Source organism: Hyperolius riggenbachi, chromosome 1 (assembly GCF_040937935.1).
Source record: "Hyperolius riggenbachi isolate aHypRig1 chromosome 1, aHypRig1.pri, whole genome shotgun sequence".
Classification (NCBI taxonomy): Eukaryota; Metazoa; Chordata; class Amphibia; order Anura; family Hyperoliidae; genus Hyperolius; species Hyperolius riggenbachi.
Window position 1 is genome coordinate 295,015,806 of NC_090646.1, and position 13,352 is coordinate 295,029,157.

General features: G+C 42.0%; 1 long non-coding RNA gene across 1 annotated transcript in view; it reads right to left on the bottom strand.

Annotated features, from left to right (window-relative positions):
* The window catches only part of LOC137548667 (uncharacterized), a 154,980-nt gene extending 142,028 nt beyond the window's left edge, over positions 1–12,952 (bottom strand). Inside the window, exon 1 of the long non-coding RNA XR_011026733.1 lies at positions 12,890–12,952. This is a non-coding gene — a long non-coding RNA (uncharacterized lncRNA). The remainder of the gene's footprint in view (positions 1–12,889) is intronic.
* Between the last annotated feature and the right edge of the window lie 400 nt (positions 12,953–13,352).

Here is a 13,352-nt window from a genome sequence, read left to right on the forward strand (position 1 = left end):
TACTGGTGAAAAGCTGTCTCTTATGTGCATTTGCTGGTGAAAAGCGGTCTCTTTTTATGTGCATTTACTGGTGAAAAGCGGTCTTTTTATGTGCATTTACTGGTGAAAAGCGGTCTCTTATTATGTGCATTTACTAGGGAAAAGCGGTCTCTTATTATGTGCATTTACTGGGGAAAAGCTGTCTCTCATGTGCATTTACTGATGAAAGGCTGTCTGTCATTACGTGCATTTACTGGTGAAACGCTGTCTCTTATTTGCATTTAGTGTGGAAATTTTGTCAGTAAAAAATCTTTTCTCAGTAAATTTTTAGGTATTTGTCAGTAAAAAAATAACGTGAAAGGTTGGCAACACTAGCTGGCGGCGCAACGGGAAAGATACAGGCAGCCCACCTCACGCTTGGGCTTGGTGGGGGGAGGTGCCAACAGCGAGCGAAAGTAGGGTGGCCGCAGGCAGCCAGAAGTATGCAGTGTGTGACTGCGTCGCACTCGCAGAGCCTCTCAGCCTGAGTCAGTCCAGAGACTAGCAGACTCGCAGGCAGCCAAAGCCAGCCAGGAGCAAGCTCATGGAAGAAGGGTAAGAATGGGGTATCACATGCATGCGTAAAGAGGTGGAAGGTGTGGGTGTGATTAGGCAGGACATGGGTGTGGTTATGTGGTTGGGTGCGGTTAATTTAACCACTCCCATAGGCGCCAGAAAAAATCTTGCACCCAGGTGCCAGGCACCCCAGGCTCACCCCTGCCGGACTACACGCCGGTATCCCCCATGCTTGCGGTGCCTTTCTGGCACTGCAATGTATCTAGTTCCGGCTACTTTATTGTAGCCGGAACTGATACATTCCGGATCCGCAACTTGTGCCGCCTTGTGGCCACCGCAGAGACCCGTACGGTCTCTTTGCGGCCCCCGGACCCGGACCCCCGGACACTTGCGGACTTGAACCGCAAGTGTGAATGGGGCCTAAGAGCTTGATCTTGGGGCAGTCCCATAATAGGTGAAAAGCTGTACCTATCATATTACACCCTTTCGTGTACACACATTAATAATTTAAATTTTTTTTGCAATAGTGATCCTCTAACGTTCACATACTTCTTACTCTCTCATATGCTAATGCTATGTACACACCGCAGGATAAAATCATATGAAATGACAAATGAATGATCAAATACAGAAGACTACAACTGAAATACCAAAATCCTGCAGGATATAGGGGAAAATGCCGTAGACTTTGCGGACACATTGTTAAAACTGAAAAAAAAAATTACAAAATTCGTAGCTCTCCACACACTGCTCACGAGGAATAGGTATCTGCCAAAGTGATCCATCACGTTGGTCATTCAAAATGCCAGAGCACCATTGTGGATCATTTGTTTATCCTTCCCTAAAAGGACAACTGTTGCAAGAGGGACACGACGGCTGCCATATTTATTTCCTTTTAAACTATACCAGTTGCCTGGCTCTCCTGCTAATCCTCTGCATCTAATACTTTTAGCCATAAACCCTGAACAAGCATGCAGCAGATCAAGTGTTTCTGACATTATTGTCAGATCTGACCAGATTATCTGCATGCTAGTTTCTGGTGTTATTCAGACACTACTGCAGCCAAATAGACCAGCAGGGCTGGCAGGCAACTGGTATTATTATTTAAAAGAAAACAAATACGGTAGCTCCCATATTCTTCTCACTTCTGTTGTTTTACTAGAGAGTTAAACGGGCAATATTATTCTAGCATCTTGAGTTTTTATTTCACTTTTTAATGCATCCCCAAATGTATTCTCTTTAGCTTCAGCAGCTTGGCAATGAACATGATTATTTAACTTGTCGATTAGTACTACTATGTCATTCTCCAAGTTTGATGTCCCCATCTGTATCCCGTTTATTTTGTATGGTGCTAGACCATTGGTACGACCAAAATGCATAACTTTACATTTTTCAACATTGAATTTCATCTGCCATTTATGTGCAGTTTATTTAGCTGTTTGTCTACAGAGAGAACAGGAACTGGCACAGTACACACCGCAACAGTTCCAACAGTAGAGGAGCAGCTGCCGGGCTTGAATAATTGCATTCTCAAGGTGAGGAAATTCTTGATCCACTCGCATAGAGTGGGGTCAAGACCAAGTTGAACAAGTTTTCCATGCAGAGTGTTTTGGGTAAATAGTGTTAAATGCCGTTCGCCGGAGCTGCGCCCCGGTCCCCGGCGATGACGTCAGAGCGACCTCCAGATCACCGCCACGTGGGCCGGAGCGGACTGCGCAGACGCAGTAGTTCTGCACCTGCGCAGTCCGCTCCGGCCCACGTGGCGTGATTGACAGCGCCGCTCGCGCAGGCGCAGTACAGAGCGACCTGGAGGTCGCTCTGACGTCATCGCCGGGGACCGGGACGGAGCTCCGGCGAACGGCTGCGCGCAGAGGTGCGGCGAGGGAGGTCCTGGGAGCTTGGGGCTGGAGGAAGCTCCCGGTAAGTAGCCTTTATTTTCTTTTGAAAGCCTGGATAACTCCTTTAAGACAAAGGCTTATTATAAGCCGAAAGCTTACTGTTTATTCATCTCTAAGTTAGCCAATAAATGGTGTCCTCCTGATTCAAAACTCGTTACTTTTACTGATAGTTAACACTCTACTGCCTTAAGAATAGTCTCTGCTATGTTACACTAAGAAAAACTACAGCAACAGTAAGTGAAGTAAAGATGAAGCTAAGTGAAGTTGAAGTGAAGTACCCGGAAACTGTAAGTCTCTGATTTAAACAGAAAACCATCCAGCTTGCCAAAGATTACATCTTGGCATCACATTGCAGGCATGGGCAAGCTGGCCATCACATTTAAATCTTGATATTGGCTATCAGTAGAATGTGATGTACAGAGTGCCCACTGCGCAACCATGAATGGCCCAAGCCATATATGGTGCTTCCTTCCATATCATCACTAAAGAATGTTTTATGTTCCTGCTGTGATTGTTTATACTTGGTACGCAGAAAGCCACCTGAAAGTCTGCACAGCCAGTGAGATAAAGTCATGTTTGACCTGTTCTACCAAGTAAGATGTACCAATAAAAACCTCAGAATTGTTTCTCTCTAGAATGTGTCTTAAAGGAGAACTCTGTATATAGTCTCTGATTAAACCATGGTTCTTTAAAGTAAATGGGAGAGATACATTGTCAGAATCTGAGTGCTTCTTACAGATGGCGTCATCTATGGACCTGTTTGCCCTATACCCTAATTGGAGAGATCTCGGAGGGCATCAGTGGAGCACTTCAAAGGTCTTAATGATGGTAAGTGTTAGGGTCTTTTTGTCTTGCCCTTGTTTTGAATAACCCAGTAAAGAATCCTGCCTTCTAAAGAGACGTTACCAGATTGTTGTATCGTGATATTTCTAGTTAGGTTGCTGAAATAAACTTTCTCTTACAGGAATACCGGTAGTTGGTTCTAAGAGACTTCTTCCTCGTTAAAGAAGTGGCAGTATACCAAATATCTCATTCCGACATTGTACATTATATCGGTAGTTCATACAGTCGAGTTTGTATTGTGTAGGGACAATTCAACCAATCCAATTAGTTACTTTGTGCACAGTGAGGAAAGCATTCTGGAGACTCCCAGTGGCTTTGGCCAGAATTGTAGCTGTACACAAAGGGAATAGGATTGCGGGAGTTGTCACATTACTCACAGTAAACGTCACAGATTATTTTCACCGCTACTAGCCAATTATGCAACTGAGCTGGTAACCATGCCAACCAGGTGAAATACTCTGCTTTATTTTTTTATGTTACATAGATCAGATGTTGTTTGAAATGCACAATTTCAAGAATGCTTGTTATACTCCATGGATTTTATCTTGCGACTGTATGTGCATCACGACTCAATATTAGTAAGCCACAGTTGCTTCTGTAATACCCATTTTCTTCCAGCAGTGTTTCTAGATTTGTAAGCCTTATTATTTTTTATATTTTTAGATCTAACATCTTCCCTAGTGCTGTACAGGACACAAAACAGACAGTAGTGGGAACCATAGGTACTTACATAGTTCACACAGTACATTCAAACATCCAACAATACAAGTATATGTTCACTTGTTAAGACCCTGCCATTGCAAGCTTACAAACTAGAGGGTAATGGTTCATCCCGAAAGAGATGAAAATACTTCCGTTTATGCAAATTTATGTACATTTTTATGCAAATATAGGCAGCTTAAAATTGGCCCAATACATTTAAACCTGAGTGGGACTTGATTGGCCCATTTTTAAGCTGCATATATTTGCATGAAAAAATTATACATTTGCATAACTCTGAAGTATTTGCTTCTTTTTGATCATCCCTAGTACCGTAGTGGTATGTGGATACTAGATGAGATGAAGGGGATAGGGAATGAAGCTGTGAGCCTTAACATCTGATGTGAATATGTCTATATCTCTGAATAAGACATTTTGACAGATATTATGCTTGTCTGAAGAGGTGTATTTGAAGTGCTGCAGGCTTGGAGGTGTGTAAGAGCATTCTAAAGTGAAATTTGTGAGAAATCCTGGATGCAAGAGTGAGAGGGGGTGACCAAATTAGAGGACAGCAGCATTTCCTGGGTAGATCAAAGGTGCGGATGGGTTGGTATGAGGAAATTAGAAAATAGATATATGGAAATGAGAGCTTTTTAAGAGGGGGTTAGGAATTTGAAATGAATCCTCTGGGTAATTGTAAACCAGTGAAGGGATGGGCAAATTGGGGCAGCATCAGAGGAGTGGAAGAAGAGATGGATGAGATAAGCAGCAGAGTTTAGTAGGGATTAGGGAGATGCCTGGTTAGTTTTTGGTGGGATACAGAATAGAATGTTGCATTAACCTCCTTAGCGGTAATGACGAGCTCAGCTCCTCCATTACCGCCGGAGGGCGCGGCTCAGATTTTCATAATTTTTTTTTTAATACACGCAGCTAGCACTTTGCTAGCTGCGTGTCTAACCTGATCGCCGCCGCTGATGTGCCACTACCTGCCGCGTTAGAGGGCCCCCCCCCCCCCCCGAGACCCCGTGCGCAGCCTGGCCAATCAGTGCCAGGCAGCGCTGATGGGTGGATCGGGACTCCCAATGACGTCATCACGATCGTCGCCATGGTGATGGTAGAAGGCCTAAAGGAAATCCCGTTCAAAACGGGATTTCCTTATGGGAAGATGCGCCAGCGGCGATCGGAGGGGCTGGGCGGACGCCGCAGGGAGGGTGGCATCATGTAGCTAGTGCTAAGCTAGCTACATGATAGAATTTTTTTTTTTCAAAAAATAGTGCTGCGCATCCACCCTGGCGCATTTAATAGAACGCCAGGGTGGTTAAGCCAACCAATGATTAGGATGTGCACAAGCTTTAGGCCTCTTTTCCACTGGCAGTTGATAGGCAGTGAAATGCCTCTCAAACTCTCACAACTGCTTGCTGCTGCCTGGTAACTGCTCACTGCTGCCTGGCAACTGCAGCAACGAGAATCATCTTTGTCAAGGTTTATTAACGATAATTACTGGTGCAACGAGAAATAATAACGAATAAATATTAACGTTAAATGTCGTAACATTTTCCGTCAATACTGCTTAACCCAACCCTACCCTCACACAGAACCCTCCCCTGGTGGTGCCTTAAACTACCCACTCCCCTAGTGGCGCCAAAAACACTAACCCCCCCCCCCCCCGGTGGTACCTAACCCTAACCTCCCTGGTGGTGCCTAACCCTAACCACCCCCCTGGTGTTGCCTAAAACTAACCGCCGCCTAGGTGGTCCCTAACCACTCCCCTTGGTGTTGCCTAACACTAACCACTCTCTCTGCAGAAACACCCTTTTAGATATATTAATGATAATACCTTTGAAAACATAAAATCTGTACTTATTAACAAAATAATATGACAAAAACTATACCGTTATAAACTTCCAAAACGATAACTACCTCAAAAACTATAATGTTATAATCTTATTAACATTTTTTGCGGCGCCCTTTTTTCATGCTTTTTTCGCTGTAATAACTATACTTGCATTAAAGCCGGCGCCCTTTTTTCCTGCTCCTCACCTTAGGCCTCTTGTTTACTGTGTGCTCAGCAAGCAGTTACCAGGCAGCAGCAAGCAGTTGTGAGAAACTGAGAGGCATTTCACTGCCTATCAACTGCCAGTGGAAAAGAGGCCTAAGGCCTCATTCACACTAGAGCGTATTGCCAGTGATTTCGGAAAAACGCTTAAACGCTAACCCTATGGGCCCGTTCTCACTTGGGCGATTTGCGTTAATCGCTGGCGATTTAACGCAAATCGGCGAACGTGTAGCCTGCACCATTTTCAGGCGATTTCCCGGTGACTGTGTTTTAGTACAATAGAAGCGCTAATCGCTGCAGTGTCCAGTGATTTTTTCCGCGTGAAATCGCAGAAAAATCACTCCCGCAAAACGCCGGTGGTGATCGCTGGCGTTTTGTGCTTTCAAGTGTGAATGGGGCCTTATAGTAGCTTCTTGTGTGAGGAATGTTCAAAATCGGAAGATATTTTTGAGGTTGAGGAAGCAGGAGGTAGTTAAGAATGTAATGTGTGGTTTCAATGAGAACTTAAAGAGGAACTCCAGTGAAAATAATGTAAAATAAAAAAGTGCTTCATTTTTACAATATTTATGTATAAATGATTTAGTCAGTGTTTGCCCATTGTAAAATCTTTCCTCTCACAGATTTACATTCTGACATTTATCATATGGAGACATTTTCACTGCTGACAGGAGATGCTGCTTGCTTTTTTGGCAGTTGGAAACAGATGTTATTTTCCACAATGCAATAAGGCTCCCAAAGAGTGATGTCAAAACCATGGTCCTGACATCACACTGTGGGAGGGGTTTCAGCACAATATCAGCCCCTGATGATCCGTTTGTAAAAAGGAAAAGATTTCTAATAGGAAAGGGGCTATCATCTACTGATTGGGATGACATTCAATTCTTGGTTACGGTTTCTCTCTTTAATGAGATTCTTGTGGCTTAAATGAGATCTCAATGAGATTCGTGCGCTCTTACACCTGTTGCATATATCAATAGCTCAGTCCGTATAAGCACTTCCTGGTCAGAAAGCCTGAATTATTTGTTCATCATGGACCTTCCTCTGTTCCCTGGTTCTCTGCTTACTGGATTCCTGACCTGTTTGCCTGATGACCATCCTCCTCCCTGGTAACTCTTCTGGTTTTCCTGGATTTAAAAAAATCACTCTAGGTGCATATAATCTATTGAAATTGCACAGCTGCAATTTCAATAACCTATTTTTTAATCTTCAGATATTAGTTTTTCAATAAAAAAGAAAAATCTGAGGGAAGTTTGTGGAATCACCTAAATTCCACACTGTTTTCCAGCCCTGTATAACCAAAGGCATCTTTTCCACAGGCAGTTGAACTGTGTGCTCAACAAGCAGTTAACAGGTAGCAGTGAGCAGTTACCAGGCATCAGTGAGAAGTTGCCAGGCAGCAACAAGCAGTTGTGAGGGCTGGAACGCACAGGAGCGCTTTTGGCAGCGTTTTGGCAGCGTTGCGATACGCTAGCACTTTGCTAAAACGCTGGGCCAATGTTAATGGATGGGGCAACTTCCACAGGAGCGTTTGCGTTTCCCAGAAACGCAAACGCAGGACGTGCAGCATTTTGGGAGCGTTAGCGCTTCAATGTAAAGTATTGAAACGCTAGCGGAAACGCTCAGCAAAACCTAAACTGAGCGGTTTTGCTAGCGTTTTGCGGTTCAGCACACTGTAACAAAATGAAAAATTATTCACAGGACCAATCAGGATAAAAACGCAAAACGCTACGCAACCGCTGAGCAAAAAAATACAATGTTGCAAAACGCGACCGCAAACGCGCATGAATCCGCTTGCAAACCGCTCAGACAAAACTCTAGCGGTAGCGTTTCGCGTTTGCTGTTTTCAGTGGGTTCCAGGCCTGAGAGTTTGAGGCATTTCACTGCCTATCAACTGCTAGTGGAAAAGAGGCCTTAGGTAATCGTACCCTTGCTCTGACTTGTTCTATTCAAAGGTTATGGCATTATGTTATACAGGAAGGAAATCAGAACTTGTATGTAAATAAAATCTTTACTAACGTTAATTATAGGCTAAAATAATAATTATAGGCTAAAATCTTTTCTTCCGCTTGTTTATTCTTTTGTCGGTATCGAGCGCGGAATCGATCCAGCGGGGTATCGGACATGTCGGAAATTATCAATCGAGTCATCAGCGGCTCAATTACACGGTACAAAACGTACCGTGTATGCCCAGCATTACCCTTTGAATGCTGTTTTACTTAAAAAAAAAACCACAGTATATTATATGCTGTAAATAATCTTTTACAGCTAAGAAGAAATTCTGGGTTATATTCCGCTTTAAGTTTGCTGTGCAACAAAGGGTGCACATACACATTCAATTTCAATTGCCTAAATGTATTATATCCATGTAGTATGAGAGCTTTAAATAGTAAGCTCACTTAAATTCTATGTGCAGCTTGCCCCAACAGGTGCCAGCACTGGTATAAAATAAGCCCTAGGAACCACACAACTGCACAATCACCAGTATATAGCCGCACACTATTATTATCAAGAAAAATTATGGAAGCTGCAGAGATTGATTACAAAAAATAGCAAATTATTTATTATATTATGAAAGAAGTCAAATTTTATGACAGAAACAGTGATTGTTATCATGAGTCAGAACTCCATATAAACCCCCCAGAATTATTAAAAGTCAGCCATCAAATTGTCATATTGATATATATAAATATATCTTTCCAGTAAATAATGTGAGTTATATTGGCCTGTAACCCCTCATGGAAATATCTACAGCCAGATTGTGTCTACATAGACAAAGTACAAAAAAAGTTTTATACTCGCACGGAGGTAATATAATATATACCAATATGATCAACTTGTTTATATATGCCAGTTGCCAATACAACCATATAATTGGAGTAGAGCCTCATAGGCTAGCCCAGACATGCATATGTAAAAAGGTAAGCTGTAGCTACTATTGAAGAGAGGCATCCTATACTGTGGGGAAATGTTTTTATTTATTAACAGCATAGCTCGTGGAACTCTGTTTGAAAAGCAACTTCTTATACAGCTGTGATAGCCACGTTATGTATAACGGTTTCCTGTCGCGATTGGCCAGAGAAATAAGTTCTATGGTCTGTATTGATGGTGGCACCTGGACTGTGAGTTAATTTTCATTCTTTGCTACAAACTAAAGGCAATATGAGAGACCTATGCTAATGCAAACACTGATTGGGAGTGATAATCCATACATCTGTGATAGCTACGTTAATTACAACAATTTCCTGTTGCGATTGGACAGTGAAATAAGGTGTGTGGCCCGTATTGCTGTTTTTACTCGGACTGTGAGCTATTTAAAGAGCCAGTTCCAATTTGCTGCAAATGAGAAATGCTATGAGAGATCTATGCAAATTATTTAATGGAGGATGATTGCTTGGCCACTCTGTGGATCAGTGACTATATGCATGATGGCATAACTCTGGATATAACAACTTGAGAATTCTGAGGTGGAGAAGAACATTGTGGGGCTATAAGGCATATGTGCACACATATATTTTTGTCCTATAAGTGGTACCACTTAACCTTCCTGGCGGTAAGCCCGAGCTGAGCTCGGGCTATGCCACGCAGGAGGATTTCTCAGGCCCTGCTGTGCCGATTTGCATATATTTTTTTTTTTGGTACACGCAGCTAGCACTTTTTTAGCTGCGTGTACTGCCCGATCGCCGCCGCTACACGCCGTGCCGCCCCCCCCCCCCCAGACCCCATGCGCTGCCTGGCCAATCAGTGGCAGTCAGCGCTGAGGGGTGGATCGGGACTCCCTTTGACGTCACGACGTCGGTGACGTCATCCCACCCGTCGCCATGGCGATGGGGGAAGCCCTAATGGAAATCCCGTTCAGAACGGGATTTCCGGACGGGCTTGATCGGCAGAGGCGATCGAAGAGGGTGTGGGGATGCCGCTGCACAGCGGCTGTCATGTAGCTAGCGCTAGGCTAGCTACATGATTTAAAAAAAAAATTGTGCTGCACTGCCCCCTGGCGGTTTTGACCGCCAGGAGGGTTAATGTGTGCATTCCTTTTCTCTACAAAAGGCTTTATGTGTTTTTTTTTCGCCCACAGTATTGGATGCCTCTCTTCAATAGTAGCGAACAGCTTACCTTTTTACATATGCATGTCTGGGCTAGCCTATGAGGCTCTACTCCAATTATATGGTTGTATTGGCAACTGGCATATATACACAAGTTGATCATATTGGTTGTTCAATTTTTTATTACCTCCGTGAGAGTATAAAACTTTTTTTGTACTTTGTCTATGTAGACACAATCTGGCCGTAGTTATTTCCATGAGGGGTTACAGGCCAATATAACTCACATTATTTACTGAAGGTGTATATATATATATACCAATATGACAATTTGATGGCTGACTTTTAATAATTCTGGGGGGTTTATATGGGGTTCTGACTCATGATAATAATCACTGTTTCTGTCATAAATTTTGACTTCTTTCATAATATAATAAATAATTTGATATTTTTGTAATCAATCTCTGCAGCTTCCATAATTTTTCTTGATAATAACAGTGTGCGTCTATATACTGGTGATTGCGTAGTTGTGTGGTTCCTAGTATGAGAGCTTACCTTTGCAATCTGTTTATAGTATTCAAAATTTGTTGGCCTTCATACTACATGGAGGTGGTAATATTGGCCAATCAAAATTGTGTGTGCGGTAGGGTGCTTTTACACTATGCAAGTTGCTTTGCACATCCTGGAAAAAATAGTTGCTTTGCACAGTGCAATATAAGCATACAGTGAAGCATACAATCCATAGATGTATTCTTACGCTGCAACCACTGTCACCTGGTAACACATAGCACGCTGCGTGTTATTCCAACAGAAAATGTCTCACTGCACTGCAAAAGCACCAATATGTAAATTCTATTGGAATGCAACTGGACCACATTGCAATGCTATTATATTGTCTGTAGCAGCGCAATGCAATGGGTGCAGCAAGAAAGGACCCTGAATTATACATTTTTCTGACTGATTCTTGAAAGAAAGTTGCTTAGCATTGTACCTATCACAGTCCAGTTTTTCCAAATGGATTGCAGAACAAATTAAATTCTATCTCCTTAAGCCACGTTGGAATAAAAATCAGAAGACGAAGCAAGCCTCATATACCATCTACACCACCACAAATTTACATGTATGAGTGGAATACATTTATAAATGTGTGGGGTCAACTGGTAGGGTGAGAAGAAAACCGATTTGAAAATTGTTACCTTGTGTGGACACAGCATGTAGAGGTCCAGGATGTTTAAAATGGAGATGACCCATAAAGATTCCTTACTGCTTCCTATTACTTATGTAGGTTGTTAAGATACAGGAGTCACAAACCACATCCTTCTGATCTCCCTTTACAACTAGAACCCTCCTATGTGGCATTAATTATATCCCTATGGACCAGCATATGTGCTACATACATGAATACAGGACAAGCTGCTCCATCTGCTATGTACTAGTTTTAACCATTGAACCAATATATCTAACACATTTTGAATGGGATACATTTGTGCTTAAATTCGTTTTTCTACTACAGGGAAAGTTATTGTCCAATTTTTACGTTTTTAACTCGGGTTGCTTTGCTTAACACAATTTTCTAGCGCTGGAAAGTTTGAAAAATAATAGTATTTTTTAGCATTATGTTCCCACAAACAGACACCAACAAGTATCCCCACACGAGTAGGCCACCACACCCGAGTAGATTTTCATACAGTATGTACTGTATGGTGGCTGCCATATTTATTTCCTTGGGCTGCAGTAGTGTCTAAATCACATCAAAAACAAGCATGCAGCTAATCTCATCAAATTTGACAAAAATGGCAGAAATCCCATGCTGCATGCTTGTTCAGGGACTGGTATTGCTTAAAAGGAAATAAATATGGCAGCCTCCATTTACCTCTCGCTTCACGTTCCCTTTAAATGTCACCTCTTTGCCACTATGGCTTCTGTGCTGTTTGACATACACACTGATCGTGAGAGTCAGTGAAATGCAAATAATTCCTAATTGATGCAGAACTATGCAATTTTTAATGAACAAAAAATCATCCATCTTGAAAATGAACATCCAGGATTTTTTTTTAATTTGTAAATCTATAGTATGTAGTGTGACTGTTGTGTAGAAAAAGGATATAGCGTGAATGGATGCAGATAAAAACAAGGTAAGGCCCAGTGCACACCAAAAACCTCTAGCAGATCCGCAAAACGCTAGAGGTTTTTGAAGCAGATTTTCAGAGCGATTCTAGGCATGTTTAGAGACATTTTCTAAACATGCCTAGCGTTTTCTGGAGCATTTTTGTGTAGCAATTTCATATATTATTACAGTAAAGCTGTTACTTAACAGCTTCTGTAACAAAAACACCTGGAAAACCCTCTGATCTAGCATTTTTTCAGAGCGGTTTGAGCTTTTCCTATACTTTACATTGAGGCAGAAACGCATCTGCAAACCGCAAACATGCTGCAGGAGCCTCATTTGCGGTTTGTTAAAAACCTCAAACCGCTGGTGTGCACCATCCCATAGAGATACATTAGCCAAGTGTTTTCACAAGCGGCAGCGGTTTTGAAAACGCTACCAAAAACGCTTGGTGTGCACCAGCCCTCTGAAAGCAGAATAATTACGGTTTTGAATCCCTATAATATAGCGTTCCCAGGGAGGATTGCTTCCTTTTTATCAAAATATATGCATTGGTATAATATTCCCTTATTGCATCCAATCTTCTGAGAGTATCTTTTTAGTGATTTTTAAAATTTTAAACATTGGCTGGTTTTAAGTAAACAACTGAGATCTAGTGACAGATGAATGAGTCAAATGCGGGTTTAATAACTTATAAATGGTTTCAATTTACCTCTTAAATATGGTTGTTATGATATGTGATACTGTTAATTCCCAGCTTGCTTATTAATACATGGTTATTTTAGAGTAGGAAGAAGGCGCGCCTAGCAACCAGTAGAAAATAGCAAGGACTTCCAGCTCTTGTACTTCCACTGCTGATTTATTCACACCAGTTATTTAAACTCCAAGGACCTGGGGCTTGAACAAATTTTGCACCAAGGTTTTGAAATTTATAGCTGAACTAATTCTGACCTTCTTACATTTGTAAATATCTGCTATGCACATGTGAAATCTTACTTTTTAGGGATGATATTTGACTAGGCTTTGGAAAATGACACACACAGAAGTTAGCTTAGCAACTTCTATACTGTTACTAAAGACTGGGGATGACCTAAATAATACCAGCTATTACATAACATTCAGAAATTATCTTGGCAATCACACTGGCATACTTTAGCTATGCCACTATGGTTTTC